General features: G+C 38.8%; 1 protein-coding gene across 2 annotated transcripts in view; it reads right to left on the bottom strand.

The window, feature by feature from the left end:
- The window catches only part of FUT8 (fucosyltransferase 8), a 274423-nt gene extending 274093 nt beyond the window's left edge, over positions 1-330 (bottom strand). Inside the window, exon 1 of one of the 2 annotated variants that reach the window (XM_073011083.1) lies at positions 267-330. The gene's annotated coding sequence lies outside the window, so the exon portion shown is untranslated. The remainder of the gene's footprint in view (positions 1-266) is intronic. The other variant, XM_073011082.1, reaches the window with a different exon arrangement.
- Between the last annotated feature and the right edge of the window lie 18103 nt (positions 331-18433).

Genomic DNA, 18433 nt, shown 5'->3' with positions numbered 1-18433 from the left:
ATAAGTGTCCTCCCAAAATTTATAACTGCTGGAAATAGGGTCTTTGCAGATATAATCAAGTTGGTATAATGTCATTTTGGATTAGGACGGACCCTAATACATGACTGGAATTCTTATAAGAAGGAAATTTGAACACAAACATCCACAGAGGGAAGATGTCATGTGAATACTGAGGTAGATATTGGAGTTATGCTACCACAAGTCAAGAAACACTAAGGATTTCTGGCATCCACCATAAGCTAAAAGAAGAAGAAAAGGATTCTTACCTAGAGCCTTCAGAGAGAGTGTGGCCCTGCCAACACCTTGATTTCAGACTGCTAACCTCCAAAACTGTGAAAGAATAAATTTCTGTTATATTAAGCCACCCAGTTTACGGTGCTTTGTTATAGCAGCCCTAGAAAACTAATACACTCACACACACAACTTTCTAGGTACATTAACATGACTTTACCAGTCCACTGTCTTAATTAGCATAACTGCTATTCTAGGAGACTCTTGCAGAAATATAAAGTGATTGTTCACTACAGACCTTCTGGAAAGATCCATCAACTCTCCGGCAGTTTTCAAAATCTTTATCTTACTGTTTCGACCGAACCTAAACTGTTCTATCATGACACCTACCTAATCCTAATCAAGCCTCATCGCCACCACTGAAAGATCCAACTTAAACCGAACTTCAAATTCTCAAATTTTGACCTAAGACACTACCAAAGATCTTTTAAGGTGGTGTTCTCCCTTACCACAATAAGCAATAAACTCAGCTTTGTTTTATCAATAGGTTGTGTTAGTGGTATCTCATAAACTAGCATCAGATAATCCTGGCAGAAGTTATAACACTCCTAGGTCAGAAACAAAGAACAGTTTACTACTCACAAACAACAACATAGACAGAGTACCATATTTTGTACTGGTTCCTCAAGCTCTAATTCCTAAAGGCCAATGAAAGGAAAACCAAGTGCACATACTGTGGGTTGCATTGCAGGACAAGAAAACCTAAGCTTACGAAACTCCAATCTTTAAAAGGAGCTACAAGCAAAAATGCCCAACCTTTTCCCAGAGAGATTATCTTAATTATCCCGGACAGCAAAGAAATGTGCCATCTGTCCTAATGGAAGCACTATTTCTATCTTCCTAGGCTGTTTGCTAAATAGATTTCTTTGAAAAAGATAGCCCCCAACAAAAGCTATCAGTACTCTGCTCAGCAAATGTGCAGAAACAGAAGAGACCCATAAGATTGAAGAGAAATGTCTCTCAATACCTATTTTCCTTTGTCCTAAAAGACTAAAAAGATTCTTACAGAATCAAGATGAAATTGGTACAATACAATGAGAAGATGTTTCCAAAGAAAACATATAGAGCAAAAAGGTACACTTTCTTCTCTCAAAAATCTGTATAAACTAAAACCACTTCAGCAGAGTCACAATCTTATAACAAGCCTATATATCAAATATCAAAAGTAAATACTTAGATGTTTGGATCCTATTTTCATTTTAAAATGTTCCATTTCTAGAAAAGTCTCTCAAACAAGTTTTTATCTTTATTTTATTATTTTTTAACTTTAAAATAAAATGCTATTTTTTTAAATTATTTTTTGGCTGTTTCTCACAGTGAATCAAGTTTTATCACTAATTTCCAATGCCTGGCAGTGTTCATGAAATAAATGAGACTAGTAGTTTTAAACTTCACCAGTAATACCTGACTTTAATGTGGACCTTAACGCCTTTTTTTAAAATAAGAAAATAAAGACCCAGAGAGGTAAGATAGTAAGCTTTTACTCATACACCTATCTGGAGACATTGCAGTGTAGCGTTCATTTTACTCATCATTCTGTCTCTCTCTCTTTATCCTGGGATCACTGCTTAACCTAATGGATGGGATAAAGTTAAATTACTCAATTTAATATTCTTTACAAAAACTCAGTTTTTGTTTATTTCTTTTGCAGTTAATTTTAAGTTAAATGGGCTACTATTTAAACAGTGCAAGACAGGATCTCAATTTTCAAATATTAAAAAAAATGCTTATATTGAATATATAGCTAGAAAAATCTAGACTTTATTTTTTAACAACCTCAAAATATTTTATGTGAATTAAAGCATATTAAATTTAAATTTAAATATGGCTTTTATTTTCATAAATACTTTACATAAATATTGACCTCAGAATTGTGGTTTAAAATCTAAATATCCTAAAATCCTGAAGAAATCATGACTTCTGAGCACAGCATTATCTTTGAGTCTGTGTTGCATTTGCCCACTGAATAGATAACTATTCTCTTTCAGAAGTATCTCTAAAATGCTCTAACTCTGCCTAAAATGTTTTGTCTATTTAAGAAATGCTCTCTGACCACGGTGCCTCACATCTATAATCCTAGCACTTCAGGAGGCTGAGGCAGGCAGACTGCTTGAGCCAAGAAGTTCAAGACTAGCCTAGCCAACATAGCAAAACCCCATCTCTTCTAAAAATACAAAACTTAGCTGAACATGGTGGCACACATTTGTAATCCCAGCTACTCGGGAGGCTGAGGCAGGAGAATGGCGTGAACCCGGGAGGCGGAGCTTGCAGTGAGCTGAGATCCGGCCACTGCACTCCAGCCTGGGCGACAGAGCGAGACTCCGTCTCAAAAAAAAAAAAAAATGTTTTCGGAGAACACAATACGGCAGGCCACTTATCTATAGAGATACTATGAAAGTTACATAATTCATCTAAACATGTTCAGAAACAAGAAAACAGTTTAAAGTTGCAGTAAGTCTTTTAGTGTCCAGGCTTAGAAGCCACAGTCTAAACCATCCAACATTTTCTCAGTCAGAACATAATACTTTCTCAAGACCTTTTTATTTCTATAACAAATAATGAACTACAGTTTCCTTATAAATATTCAAATAGGGTTTCAAGCTACTTTTTGAGGTCATTAATTTCCCCAAGGCAGAAAGACAGTTTCTATCACTTTCATCCTACATATTCATTCAAGAAAGTTTAAATTGACTTTTGCATGCCCAACCTTTACCCTCTTTAAGTATGTTTTTAATATAGGAGAATTCTAATGTACTTGACTTTTATAGATGACTTTTGAAGCTACCTATATGAGGTTTAATGATATTAATCTATCTGTATATTTCTGATCTACCATATATTCAAGAAGGCTACCTATTATCTCCAAAATCAGGAAACACCACAAGTTCCAATAGATCCCCTTTCTAATAATTTTACATCATTTCTCTTTCTGTACTCAAAATGACCATAAATTGCAAGTTTCTTCCCATAGCCACGATGTCCATTGTGTTATCCTTACGTTTTAATAACATTTTTAAAAAGAAATGCAACCACAGCCTAAAAGGCAATAGTTAAATCATTACCGCTCTTTAACATTAGCAACAACAAAAAGTAACTTCTATTAGTAAAAAGTATATGGGGTCGGGGGATGAAGAAAGGTTGATTAATGGGTACAAACATACACTTAGAAGAAATAAGACCTGGTGCTCAATAGATCAATAGGGTGATTATAGTTAACCTTAGTTGACTGTACCTTTCAAAATAGCTAGGAAAGAGAATAATTAAAATGTTCTTAATATAAAGAAAAAATGAATATTTAAGTTAATGGATATTCCAATTACTCTGATTTGATTACATAAAGGTATTAAATTATCACATGTACCCTGAAAATAAATACATACATCTAATATATATCAATGCAAAAAAAAAAATTTTTTTTTAAGACAGAGTCTCACTCTGTCACCAGGCTGGAGTGCAATGGCGCAATCTCACCTCACCACAACCTCTGCCTCCTGGGTTCAAGCGATTCTCCTGCCTCAGCCTACCAAGTAGCTGGGACTACAGGCATGCAACACCATACCCAACTAATTTTTGTGTTTTTAGTAGAGACAAGGTTTCACCATGTTGGCCAGGATGGTCTCGATCTCTTGACCTCATGATCTGCCCACCTCACCCTCCCAAAGTGCTGGGATTACAGGTTTGAGCCACCACGCCCGGCCAAATTTTTTAAAGAACATAGAATCACATTTTTATTTTTTTAATGTATGACTGCAGCAGTTTTATGATCATCAAAAACTACAAACAGCCTAAATATCCATAAACAGGTAAATGAATAAACTAATTATGGTATCCATAAAGTGGAACACTACTCAGCAATAAAAAAAAAAAAACAAACTACTGATACACAACTACTGATGCACACAGCAACATGAATAAATCTCAAATATATTATTCTAAGTGAAAGAAGCCAGGATTTAAAACTACATATTAGATTATTCCAATTAAATGACATATTGGAAAAGGCAAACTATAGGGATAGAAAGCGATCGGCGATTGCTGGGGATTGAGGTATAAGGAGAGGTTAACTACAAATGGGCAACATGAGCAAATTTGGAAGGTTTGGAAAATGCTTTAATTGTGGTGACATATATTTGTCAAAATTAATAGAATGAACGCTAAAAATAAATAAAAATGTTAATGTAGGACTGAAATCTGGACAAGAATACCTTTAAAAGTCAGCTACTAAAAATGTCAGAAATGTTTAAGATGAGTTGCTTATTTTTAGCACCAAAAAATGCTACACAACGATGCCAAAAGTTAATGTATCGCGTTCAACCACAACTTTTTATCCAGCCCCATAATTTAAACTACAAAACTATTTAAAAGGAAGTAAAATATTTTTCAATGTATGCAGTGAATATTGTACACAGTAGGCAGTAAGAAAATGTTTCTTAACTAATACACAATTTAACAGAGTTTAGACTGACTTGGCCTTTCTACTTTACTGGTACGTAACATGTAGCTTTAACCACAAAATTATCTATTTCTCAAAAATATTAACATATAATTAGAAACGGGAAGTGCTGTCCACAAAATACACTAACCTGAATTTGTCCAGTTCATCAACAAAGGCAATAAGTCACTTTATCTTGAACAAAAAGACCAGTAGGGTCATTGATATCCTCTGAGCAAAAGCAGCAACCTGGAACAAAATAAAAATACATGAAATTCAGCCCTTGACTCAAGCTTCAGTTAGTATTATTTTTTTTATATATATATATATATATATTTTTATTTTTTTTATTTTTTTCTTTTTTTGACACGGAGTCTTGCTCCGTCGCCCAGGCTGGAGTGCAGTGGCCCGATCTCAGCTCACTGCAAGCTCCGCCTCCCGGGTTTTACGCCATTCTCCTGCCTCAGCCTCCCGAGTAGCTGGGACTACAGGCGCCCGCCACCTCGCTCGGTTAGTTTTTTTTGTATTTTTTTTTTTTAGTAGAGACAGGGTTTCACCATGTTAGCCAGGATGGTCTCGATCTCCTGACCTCGTGATCCACCTGTCTCGGCCTCCCAAAGTGCTGGGATTACGGGCTTGAGCCACCGCGCACGGCCTATTACATATATTTTTAAATCCCTGTAACTTTTCCTTACATAGCCAATCATAATGAGAGGTGACAATGTGCTAGCAGCCCTCACTCTCAGAGCCTCCTCAGCCTTGGTGTCCACTCTGGCAGGCGGCGCTTGAGGAACCCTTTAGCCCGCCACCGCACAGTAGGAGCCTCTCTCTGGGCTGGCTGAAGCCAGAGCCTCCTCCCTCTGCTTGCGGGGAGGTGTGGAGGGAGAGGCGCGGGCGGGAACCGGGGTTGCGTGTGGCGCTCGCGGGCCAGTGCAAGTTACAGCTGGCACCGGCACAGGTATGGGTTCAGCCCGCCGGCACATGGAGCAGCCAGCTGGCGGCGCCAGCCCAGGGCAGTGGGGGGCTTAGCACCTGGGGCACCAGCTGTGGAGGTTGCGCCAGGTCCCCTAGCAGTGCCGGCCCGCCGGTGCTGCACTCAAATTCTCCCCGGGCCCTAGTTGCCTCCCCGTGGGGCAGGGCTTGGGACCTGCAGCCCACCATGTCTAAGCTCCCCATCTGTGGCCAGAGCCTCCCGGACAGGCACTGTCCCCTGCTCCATGGCGCTCGGTCCCATCGACAGCCCAAGGGCTGAGGAATGCAGGCACCGCTCAGGACCCGCGGGCAACTCCGCCTGCAGCCCCGCTGCAGGATCCACTAGGTGAAGCCAGCTGGGCTCCTGAGCCAGATGGGGACTTGGAGAACTTTTATATCTAGCTGGAGGATTGCATGTGCACCAATCAGCACTCTGTATCTAGCTAATCTGGTGGGGACTTGGAGAACTTTTATGTCTAGCTAAGGGATCATAAACGCACCAACCAGCACTCTGTGTCTAGCTCAGGGTTTCTAAATACACCAATCAGTACTCTGTGTCTAGCTCAAGGTTTGTAAACACACCAATTGGTACCCTGTAACTAGCTAACTCTGTATCTAGCTAACCTAGTGGGGACTTGGAGAACTTTTCCCTCTAGTACTCTGTGTCTAGCTCAAGGATTGTAAACACACCAATCAGCACTCTGTCAAAACGGACCAATCAGCTCTCTGTAAAACAGACCAATCAGCAGGATGTGGGTGGGGTCAGATAAGGGAATAAAAGCAGGATGCCCCAGTCAGCCAGCGGCAACCCGCTGAGGTCCCCTTCTGCACTGTAGCAGCTTTGTTCTTTCTCTCTTTGCAATAAATTTTGCTGCTACTCACTCTTTGGGTCCATGCTGCCTTTACCAGCTGTAACACTCTCCACAAAGGTCTGCAGCTTCACTCCTGAAGCCAATGAGACCACAAACCCACTAGGAAGAATGAACAACTCCAGATGCGCTGCCTTTAAGAGCTGTAACACTCACCACGAAGGTCTGCAGCTTCACTCCTGACAGTGAGACCACGAACCCACCACAAGAAGGTCCAGACACATCTGAACGTCTGGAGGAACAAACTCCGGACACGCCATCATCAAGAACTGTAACACCACGAGGATCCGCGGCTTCATTCTGGAAGTCAGTGAGACCAAGAACCCACCAATTCCGGAAACAATAACATGCAAATTCACTTATTTTGTACACTGACTTATTCTGTAAGTAGCCCTTTCCAAATGTCAACAAAAAATGGGTTTTCATTTTGCAAATTATACCCAAACTCAGTATCACTCAGTGGCTTAATTTGCTCCATAGTTCAACTTAAAATAAGTTAGCACTCATATAACTTGCTTTGTGAATATAAAATTCTTTAACTTTGTCTTTTAACATAAAAGGCATTCAGAAGTATACCTCTTTTCAGACCAAAGCTCAAAATCTTTTCTCCTCGATTTTGTATGACACCTCGATTAGCTCTGTAACCTAGTTTCTTACTATCTTCTACACAAACTTCCACTAAAGCCAATTTAATTTTCTTTCTTTCCACAGAACAATCTGTTTATTCTCAGCTGTCACCCCGCAATACACCATTCCTTTTTTTAAAAAACAGGGATTTTTTTCTCCTTTATCAATCAATGCATATCCATCAGCTTTCTCAAAATCCATCCCCTCTATATCTCCCTGCCTAACAGCTGACATAATCATTCTATACTCCATTAATCTTCACTAGAATATTTTGCTACCTCATACATGCACCATCTCATGCAGTCTTTTGTTCAGGGACCCTTCCTCTCCCTCATCCAGTATCATGTTTGGCACACAGTAATCAATATGATTAACTGAAAAGTGAAATGGCCTTAATAAAGATTCACACATCAAATGTTCACTGAGGGTGTAGTATGTGCAGGTCACCAAGTACAAAAACCCAAGAACAGTACAAAGACACAATACAATCTATAGAAATGTGTCTTTCTGCCAGTCGCTTTACTCTTACGTCAACAACATGAGATTTTTCTCTGATTGACATTATTAATTGTGAGAAGTAGTTTTTCTCCAATGACATCAAAGTCTACTGAAAACAATTTTAGGCAATTACAACTAACATAAAAGCAATATCACCAACTTAAACTCCTCCCACCACGAAGGTAATACAACTATTTTCTTTCATTAAAGATTTTAAAATTTATTTTGTTTTACTTTATTGTAGAGACTGGGTCTTTCTATTTTGCCCAGGCTGGTATCAAACTCCCAGGCTCAAGTAATCCTCCTACCTCAGCCTCCCAAAATGCTGGAATTGCAAACATGAGCCACCTTGGAGTGCAAAAAAACAAGAATAATAATGCTTTACTATTTACATTACCTCATAGATCTATTTGAAGAAAACATAGTCAACTACTCCCAAAGCCCATAAACATACAATTACCAAATAGTCATTAAGTCTAAAATCAGCAAAGGTTTATTGTAATTCTTTCCTGTAACTTCACCCAAAAGTCTTTGCCAAACTCCACAATAATCCAATGGTATGAAATGTATGCCTCCAGCCATTATGGAATAACTGGTAACAGATTTACCCTCAGATGGTAAACAACTGCAAAACCACACAAAAATACATGACCGTTTCCAGAGAGTGAACAATTAGTATAGATCTGTGTTCCCTGAAACAAGAAAACAAACTACATAAGGCCTATGACCACACTGGCTTTCTGCCTAGAGACATGTTCCAGATACCCTTGCCAACAGGGAAATTCAAAGCAGAATACAGCAGTTCTGCTAACTTGAAAAGAACGGAGTTTGGAACAGTGGAGGTGGCAAGAATTACTAGAATAATATACCAGAAAGGAGAAACTTAAGCAGAAAAAAGCTACAGATACGTACATTGGGGTCTACTTGAGTCGTCAACTAAATACTAATCTACACATGCTTAGGGTGAAATTCCATAAAGTCAGACAAAAACATCTGCCAGGAGGTAAAATATGAACAACTCCGGGTTGACACTGAGCTCGGAGACATCTGAGTTCCATCCAGCCACAGTAGAGACATCTCTTTACACTCTAGGCAATAGGTACAGACCTCAGGAGGGCTAAATTTGTCCTAGAATAAAGATTACTCTGTAATGATCCCAACAGAGCTTAAAAACAAGTCTTGAATGGACAATATGATCCTCAGTTTAACATCTGTAACCGACAGCCAGAATGGAAAAGTCTCTTAATTCATGAAGCATAAACTATTCAGAAGGGTTTTGCCTCAGTAGTCGGGAAAATTAAATTAAGTGGTTACACTTAACAAAGATTAAAAGCAATACCTAAAAGTTAAAAAACACTTTCAAAGAATTTCAATACAGACCAGGAAAAAGTTCAAAAATCTACAGGCACCGGGGCTGGTGGTACGCACCTGCAGTCCCAGCTACTCTGGAGGCTGCAACAGGAGGATCACTTGAGCCCAAGAGTTGAATACTGCCATGGGCTATGATCATGCTACTGCACTATTGCCCAGGCAACAGAGCAAGACCCCATCTCTTAATAAAAAAATAAAAATAAAAAAAAAGAATATAGGAATATAAAAATGTCCAGCACCCAACAAGGTACAACTTACAATGTTTTATTTTACATGCCTGATACGCATCAATTAATTAATAAGCAGGTTAAAAAAATTAAGGCAAGAAAATAGAGCCAGAAGGAAAGCTATCAATCAATCAATCATAACCAACCCAGAAATGACAGGGTTGGTAGAATTAGGAGACTAGGACATTAAAAGTTATTATATATCTGTTCCATGTGTACTAAAAGCCAGAAGAAAGGTTAAGTATATTAAGTAAAGACACAGAACAAAAAAGACCCAAGTTGAACATCTAGAAATAAAAAGTAGAAGGTTGGAGGTCCTCTACCTGACACACCTGTTGAATTATGAAGTTTTTTTGTCTGATGGATTCAGGCCCTATTCCTAGCCATGTCTGAGCTGACTATTGTATTATTCCCTTCAATTCATTTTCGGTGGTTCTTCCGCAGCTTCCTGTAGTTTCCTTACAGGCATATATTGATCACTAGTCAACTGAATTCTTGAAAGGAATTTCTACAGATCTGTGAAGTTCTGCCTCTTACAGCTTTCTCCTCTCTCGTACTCTACCTTGTGAACTCTAGCTGCCTTGGCCCCCCAGTCTCCCAGCTAGCTCCACCTCTTCAATACAGAGAAATCTCTAGGCCCCTTCTGGGTTCCACTGCTTTGTTCCACCCCTACAAACTCTCTCTAGGTGGGAGCTAGAGCAACTGCATGATCTCACCTAATTTGTTTCCCATCCCTTGGGGATCAACGTCTTTTGCTGCTTGATGGCAAATGTCTTGAGAACTGTTGTTTCATTATTTTGTCCCATTCTTTAGTTGTCTTAGGTGCAAAGACCATCCCTGTTAGTCCATCTTATCTGGAAACACTGTATTTTTAAAGGGGAACTATGAACTAAATTAACTTTGTGACAGCACTAAATGCTGAAATTTCCTAAATATTAGATGTATTCAATAAATACCACTTATATGTCAATATGTTATCCTAAAGCAAAGAAGCATAAATAGGATCTAAGATCAGAAGGAACTCATATGAAAACAAAGTATTACCACAGGAGAAACAAAGTATTTAAGAAATGCATATTATTGACAGGAATGGGGGACAGAGAAATTCTAGGTAGAAAATGGCAGGTCCCCAGTAAAACCTCACCCTCAAGCCAAAAAGTCTAAAACCGTGGCCTAAAGTGAGAATTTATATCCCTGTTTTCCGGCTCAAATGTTGCCTTTTCCTAAACCACCCACAGCCCTGCCCCATCCCATCCTGTGCCTATGAAAGCTCCAGACTCAGCTGGTAGACAAGACCACAGCTGGACATCGGAGACAGGCGGCTTGACTTCAGAAGGACAGCTTGATGGCATTACTACACAGAAGAATCTGGCCGGAGGTGGTTCAACTTCCCAGGGGAAGATTACCTACCCACCAGTCCCCTTTCTTCCATTTCCGCTGAGAGCCACTTTCATTTGCAATAAAATCCCCTGCATTTACCATCCTTCAATTCATTCATGCAACCCCATTTTTCCTGGGCACCAGATAAGAGCTCAGGAGCCACAAGTGTGGATACAAAAGGCTTTCACACTGGCCCTTTGCCCTCACTGGCAAAGGGCAGCCACCTCACACAAAAAGGCAAAGGGTCCACTAAGCTGTTAACACTTAAGCTGTCCACAGACAGCAGAGCTAAAAGAGCACTGTAACACACCCTCTGGGGCTTCAATAGTCACAGTTACCCACTTCTGGACACTGCTGTGGGGCCTGCACGGAGTTCACTCCTGCTGTGGCTAAAGCATCTGGCCGGTTCTGGCACCCACTGATATGCACACTCCCTCCTGCAAGGGGTAGAACACAGTGGGTTCAAGTGAGTGGAGGTTGAGCCCTCTGACGCCAAAGTGGCCGGCTGGTTCCAGCACTCATTCACTCCAATTCCCACACCCGTTCACTTGCGCGCTCCCTTCCACAAAGAGTTAAGAGTGGTGGGCTGGGGCCAGGCACAGTGGCTCACGCCTGTAATCCCAGCACTTCGGGAGGCCAAGGTGGGTGGATCACGAAGTCAGGAGATCAAGACCATTCTGGCTAACATGGTGAAACCCCGTCTCTACTAAAAATACAAAATATTAGCTGGGCGTGGTAGCAGGCCCCTGTAGTCCCAGCTACTCGGGAGGCTGAGGCAGGAGAATGGCATGAACCCAGGAGGCAGAGCTTGCAGTGAGCGCCACTGCACTCCAGTCTGGGCAACAGAGTGAGACTTTGTCTCAAAAAAAAACCAAAACAAAACAAAAACTGGTGGGCTGGGTAAACGAGGCACCCCTGTTGTGAGCCCCACAAAGGAGTCAGGGAAATATCCTGCTTCATTATGTAATAGAAAAAAATGATCAACCAAAAAAGTTTACTTTCATGATAGCTGAATATCAACAGCATCCAAAGAATAAACAATATCCAGTAATCAGCAATAAAAACCCAATGTAAGAAAAATCCCATTTTAGAAAAGATACAAACTGAAAGATTTCTCTGAGAAAAAATAAATATACCCGAAAAGATATAACCAAGAGTGCAGCACATAATAACATATCCATGTCAAATATATGGAAGAAATTATTCACTTAAGAAGAAATGCTATACTTGCTTATCATTAGTGGCACTAGAATTCATTCAAACATTACAAGATTTGCTGTAGATTGTACATGAACATAATAAAGGAAGAGAAGCAGAACAATAAGTAGAAGTCTTCAGGAGAAACAGAATACCTATAGAACTAAATAAACATGTTATCTCCATGATGGAAAAAAGAAAGTATAGAGAAGGAAAGATCTGTTAGATTTTAAAATAAAGAAGTACAAAAAAAGAGGCTAGGAATCACAGATTTTATTTTCAATCTGTAATGTTGAACAGAGTCAGTCATTTTTATCCACACTGTTAGGAAGAAAGAAGACTGTGAGCTAAACTGAACATACCCTAGGTGAAGAAAAACAGTAAATGGCCCATTGAGTCTCATCTTTAAAGAAATACATCTTGTTCTAAAAAAGGAAACCACACACACATGCATACAAATACACACAAAAATCACATATGAAATGAAGAAGAAAACCAAAGTCATGGGAAAACATTTTTAACAGATGACAAAAACAAACTTTCATCAGTAGTGAAATTGGTCACTTTTAAGAAAAAGAGGAAAGTACTGTGTTGATAATAAAAGGGCTATTTACCCATAAAAAGTGAAAGCTATAAACATGTTTAAAAAGCTAAGTATGACTCAGGCACTACTGAGTCTCGTAACACTGATTGTCCTAAGGTCATTCTAGGTTTCCCCAAAGCTGGACTTCAAACAGGGAGATGCTTCAACCAAGAAAGTGAGCTTTCCACAGTGAAATAGGGTAAGGTAGGGGTGGGGACAGCCTGGAAGAGGCTGCTCACCATAGTATGGGGTATGCTGCTCATGGCTAAGGTAAAAAAGCAGTAAGGCAGGACCTCAATGTCTTCTAGCTATGGGCCAATGTTAAGAGAGAAAACACAAGAAGGATGAAAGCCTCAGAGGAGAAAAGCACACTGACAATGGCATATTGCTTCCTTTCCTTCTTTCTCTGTAGTGTTGATATTCTAAGTGACTCCAGTATACCAACAGAAGCTGCATTCTTTCTATTTCAGCAAAAAGAAAAATAGTTAAGGTAGGTGATAAATACTAACAAAAACTAGAGACTAAAATGGATTCTAGGAATAAGTGAAAAAAACAAAAAAGTCTGTTTTGTCCACTATTTCAACAAAAATGAATTCATCATTGTAAGACTGTCAAACTCGTATTTATTGGTAAGCAAATGTTTCCTATAATTATTCTGACAATTAACATTACAGTAAAATAAGTTATAACTAATTTATTCACTACTCCCCCTCCTTTGGTGAAGTTGTCTACATCATCCACATAAACTAGTACGAAATCAACTATGTTAAATTTTGTCTAGTTTCTTACCAATTAAAAGGGTCTATTTATTTATTCATAATGGTCTAGGTAAATCTGTCCTAAATTTGTAAGTTCTATTTGACATTTCAAAATCAATTACCTTGTTTTCTTCCTCCTTCTTGAACCAGGCTAATATGCCAAAAATCACTAAAACAATTTAAGTGATTTCTGTCATCCTTAATTCATAAATTTATTCATATAAATAGCTGTGTAAAATCACCAAAAATAAAAAATAATCTGAAAATTATAAAGGAAAATTGTATCAGTATATATTACAATCAAGATGCTTTTATAGTCATTATCCTTTCAGTTAGTCTGAATTAAGAAGGTAAAATACCAAAATTTCTGTTACAATACCATCACTCTTTCTAAATTCCCATGGGACACAGTTTGAATTTATAAATCCTTTTCAACTTCCTATACATTGTAACTGGTTGTTTTTCCCACCCCATCCCCAAAAGATTGGGCACACTATGAGAACAGAGCCTGTATCTATTCACCCTTATATCCCTTAGTGGTTTCTAGCACACTACATTAACACATATTATATTTAGTATTTTCTACTCACCAATATCCCTTCTACCTATCTCACAAGGATATTGCAAGGATCAAATAGTACAATATTTATGAGAATATTGTGCTTGAAATATTGTGCGGATATCAGATGTATTTTATTTCATTATTGTCTATGATTATTCTAAATCTTAGCTGGCAAGTAGTGATATGCTATAGGGAATGAGAACAGAACAAATGATCCTCCTGATAAGCATGAGTTTGATGGTCGTTCCATTGCCTCCTTCATTCTGCCCCCCATTCTATAGGTTCTAGACCCACTTAACTCATGACCAAAGCTTTCATCACCCTCTACCCACATCATCCCAGCACTCTTCACCACACCACAAACATCATCTGGTGTTTTTATGGTTTCTAGTACCAGCTGCACTTCCAGCTCCCAATCTATAGTTCATAACCATTGGATTTTTTAGCTACTATCTCTAAGCTATTTCTTAGTGGGTAAGATAAAGAGGTAGAATCAACAGGTCAGGGGTCTTATGACCTAACACTATCCCTGTGATACTGAATAAATCATATCTGTTTCTGTGCCTTTATAAAAACACCAATATAAACACGTCACACTGCCTTAGTTGCACTAATTTAGGTAGGATATGAGGAGCCCAGGATCTGGTTATCGTGCCTTTCAAGAACACATTCTGGCATTGAGAAACTAATCCTGGAACAGAAATGGAAGAGGCTTAGTACTAGTCCCAGCTCTAAACAGTAATTTACTATGTGATCTCGGAAATAACATATCATGTCCCTAGAATTCTAGATATTCTCCTATAATGAAGGAACTGGAATAAATTTTAAAGGTCTCCTCCAGATCTAAAATTCTGAGATGAGAAGCCTACACTGCCACCTTCCAGGGGCCATTAGAATTTTTCAGCTTGTATTTCAATCGACCTTTACCACTTGCTACTAAACGTGCCAAAAACATTCTAATAATTCAATCAGACAAGATACCATTTGAAAAAGTGGTATCTTACCTAGCTTTGAAAAAATGGTATCTTGTCTGGTTGAAGAAAAAGAATTTTTAGAAGAAAATATTTTATATAATCTTTGTCAAAACATTCCTTTCCAATCCAAAAGTCCTTTTCCTTCATTATTATAAAATAAAGGTGTTTTCCTATAACGCTTCAACATAAAATGTACAACGATTACACTGCACCTTGATTTACTGGAAACTAAAAAATACAGCTTATATTCACCAACAAACTCAAACAAAATTTACTTTCTTTTGTTTCTTTGTTTGGTTTTTTTTTTTTTTTTTTTTTTGAGACAGAGTCTCCTTCACTGTCACCCAGGCTGTAGTGCAGTGTGGTACATCAGCTCTCTACAACCTCTGCCTCCCAGAAGCAAGTGACTCTTCTGCCTCAGCCTCCCAAGTAGCTAGGATTACAGGCATGCACCACCATGCCTGGCTTATTTTTTGGTATTTTTAGTAGAGACCAGATTTCACCATGTTGGTCAGGCTGGTCTTGAACTCCTGACCTCAAGTGATCCACCCACCTTGGCCTCCCAAAGTGCTGGGATTACAGGCAAGAACCACCATGCTCAGTGCAAAGTTTACTTTCTAACACCGGTCCAGGACACCTACAGCACTTTATATTTAATATTTTTCTTAATTTAAAAATGGTTTCAGATTAACAGAAAAGTTGCAAATGGTATAGACAGTTTCTATACACCGTGTACCCAGATTCCCCTATTGTTAAAACCTCACACTGCCCTGGTACATTTGTCACAATTAACAAAACAATGTTATTATTCATTAAACTCCATAATTTATTCAAATAAATATACTAAACATCCAAAAATAACTTCCAGCCAGGTGCAGTGGTGTTCACACCTGCAATCCCAGCAATTTGAGAGGCCAAGGCAGGAGGACTGCCGGAGCCCAGGAGTTTGAGACCAGCCTGGGCCACGCAGGGAGACTCTATATCAACAAAAATTAAAAAATTAGCCGGTCATGGTGGCACATATCTGTGGTCCCAACTACTCGGAAGGCTGAGGTGAGAGGATTGCTTGAGCCTGTGAGGTTAAGGCTGCAATGAGCCAAGATTTCAGCCCCGCAGTGAGCCAAAATTGCACCACTGCACTCCAGCCTGGGCAACAGAGCAAGACTCTGTCTCCCCACAAAAAAAAAAAAAAAAAAAATTCCAAAACAAAAAGCAAAACTTTTTTTAAAAAAGATGAGAACATACAACATAATGAAAGATACATAAATAGAATATATGCAGAAGATATAATAATTGTCTGAAGTAAGATTAAGTATATCAATGTCAATAATCAATTCAAAGAGCTTAACTCTTCTATTGAAACAAGATTTGCAGATTGGCTCAGAAAGTAAAACCAATAGTATGCTATATACAAGGGCATATACCTAAAACAAAGTAATTAAGAAATATAAAAGGGAAAAAAGAGGAACAAAGGTACAACAGGCAAATATGGCCAGGTACGGTGGTTCACGCCTGTAATTACGACATTTTGGGAGGCCAAGGCGGGCAGATCACTTGAGGTCAGGAGTTTGAGACCATCCTGGCCAACACGGTGAAACCCTGTCTCTACCAAAAATATAAAAATTAACTGGGTGTGGTGGTGGGTGCCTGTAACCCCAGCTACTCGGAAGACTGAGGCAGGAGAATCACTTGAACCTGGGAGGCGGAGGTTGCAGTGAGCCAAGATCGCGACATTGCACTTAGGCCTGGGAGACACAACAACAATCCGTCTCCAAAAAAAAAAAAGAAAACAGGAAAATACAATCAAAAAGAAAACACAGGTTATGATCTTAATACCTCACTATGTAAAATTCAGGCCAAAAAGCATCTAACAAGACAAAGGAGGACACTTCTTTATGCTGAAGGCCAAATTAACAATGAGGAAGAAAAATCAGTTATGAATATCTATTAACCAAAGAACATGGTCACAACCTTGCAAAGCAAAAATCTATAGTAGATGCATGGAGAATTAATGGAAACAGAGTAACAGCAGGTAAAGCAATAGACGACCTAAGTAACACAATCAATAAGGTAGATTTTACTATATTGTATTTATTATATTGAGTTTTATATTCTGATAGAGAATACAACCCCATTTCAAGTAGACACAGGCTAATTCACAAAAATTGGCCATATATATGGTCATAAATCTCAATAAGTTCAAGAGTAGAAATAACACAAACTACCTATGAATATACACACAATGCAATGCATCCAGAACTGTAAGAAAATAAATTTCTGTTGTTTAATATCATCCAATCTGTTGTATCTTGTTATGGAAGACTAATACAATTACAGACCAGTATCTTCCATGAACAAACATACAAAAATACTTTAACAAAATATCAGCTAATAATAATATAATAAAATCTGGCAATATAGTAGTTCCCCCTTATTCACAGGGGTCCAAGACCCCCAGTGAATGCCCGAAACTGTAGATACTTCCAAACTCTATACACCATGTTTCGTTTCGTTTTGTTTTTTTGAGACGGAGTTTCGCTCTTGTTGCCCAGACTGGAGTACAATGGTGTGATCTTGGCTCACTGCAACCTCTGCCGCCCAGGTTCAAGCGATTCTCCTGCCTCAGCCTCCTGAGTAGCTGGGATTACAGGAGTACGCCACCACGCCTGAATAATTTTTGTATTTTTAGTAGAAACGCGGTTTCACCATGTTAGCCAGGCTGGTCTCGAACTCCTGATGTCAGGTGATCCACTTGCCTCGGCCTCCCAAAGTGCTGGGATTATAGGCATGAGCCACCACACCCAGCCCACCATGTTTTTTTCTATATATACACACTGTACAATATGCATACAACGGACAAAGGGATAATTCAATCCTGGGCAGGGCGGCACGAAATTTCATCATGCTACTCAGAATAGAGTGAAATTTAAATTTAAAATGTATGAATGGTTTATTTCTGAAAGTTTCCATGTCATATTTTCAGACTTCAGCTGATTACAGGTAACTAAAACCATGGAAAGCAAAACTGCACATGAGAAGAGACTACTGTATTAAGCATTTATCCTGGCTTTTTAGAAGGAGCTGTAATATACTCTCAATTGACAAGGAAAAGCTACTTATTATAGAAGAATAATAAATACTGAAGAAAATATTACAATTTTTAAAATCATCATTTTGTAACTCCCAATTAATTAATTCAAGCAAGTATCATCAATGAATGTTCAAAACATTATGTAATGGATAGTTAGGGAACAGACTTTTAGGAGACTGTCAAAGTAGCCTCCCATAATTTTACTTGCTAAATTGCAGAGATAAATGTTCCTTTACAATGGAGAGATCTAGTGGGTCACCATAGTAACCAAGTTATCAAACTTAACATCCCCACCAGTGGAGAAATGACTTTATGTGCTTTGTAATACCACAATATTATCTACAAAGTGTCTTGCCCAAAACTGTTTAATGCACATGAAGCAAGCCTACCTTCCATCTACAAGTATATAAGAAACAGAAAAACCACAAGAAAACAAATCCAGAATGTGTGACATTAATATGAAACAATCAGCCTGGTCTCTTCGGAAAATAAATCTCATGAGTTACAAAAATTAGGGTGACTTCTCCAGAGCACAATAAACTGAAGATCCTTAACGACCAAATGCAATGTATGAGACTTGATCAGATACTGTTTGAAAAAT

Source organism: Chlorocebus sabaeus, chromosome 24 (assembly GCF_047675955.1).
Source record: "Chlorocebus sabaeus isolate Y175 chromosome 24, mChlSab1.0.hap1, whole genome shotgun sequence".
NCBI classification, from domain to species: Eukaryota; Metazoa; Chordata; class Mammalia; order Primates; family Cercopithecidae; genus Chlorocebus; species Chlorocebus sabaeus.
Note: the sequence above shows the minus strand (reverse complement) of the source record. Positions and strands in the feature narration are given on the sequence as shown.